Genomic DNA, 731 nt, shown 5'->3' with positions numbered 1-731 from the left:
ATGAATGGAATTCCAAAATCTCTGTAGATGTTCATTGAAATGAAAAATAAATAAATTAAAATTTTTTTTAAAAAAGTCGTCTTCTTTTTCCTCAAAGTGGCATCAACTCTATGGAAGTAATTCATGGCAACAGTATGATTAGATAGATATGGCTGAGCATTTTTCTCCTGCCGTAATTGGCTTCCTGTATTTCTTGTCTTCACAGACTAGTCCTTCAACATACCACTTGCCCAAAGAACCTCATCTCAGGGGTTGCTTTGAGGAAACCACACCCAACCAGTGATGACCAACCTCTATCAGTCATTGCAACTCCCACTACCAAACTTTTGATTACCAGCTAAAATAACCTGTTGCAAAGTCATGATTCTCTGCATCTTTTGTCTGCAAAGACATTTCTCAGGCATTTAAAGATGTATCTCTGTGTTGAGCCCACAAATTAAAAGTGGAGATTTGACTGCTGTCAAACACAGGATCACATAATGAAAGACATGTTCATTGAAAGACAAATGAACGAGCATGACTATGTTCTAATAAAACTTTATTTGGCCTGTCCAGATCAAATTTAATAACCTTTAATAGATTTTTTTTTCAAAACATGAGTAGTAATAGCAATTTCTCTGTAACAATAATCATATGTGAATTCCTGGTCATATTCCTGGTCTTGCTGCTTTACCAAAAAAGTCAAGTCACCCCATGAGAATAGAATGGCACATGAGGAGGGAGTGGTGACA

Source organism: Elephantulus edwardii, unplaced genomic scaffold, assembly GCF_000299155.1.
Source record: "Elephantulus edwardii isolate Elephantulus edwardi_28Jun2011 unplaced genomic scaffold, EleEdw1.0 scaffold00103, whole genome shotgun sequence".
Classification (NCBI taxonomy): Eukaryota; Metazoa; Chordata; class Mammalia; order Macroscelidea; family Macroscelididae; genus Elephantulus; species Elephantulus edwardii.
This window is presented reverse-complemented; position numbering follows the sequence as displayed.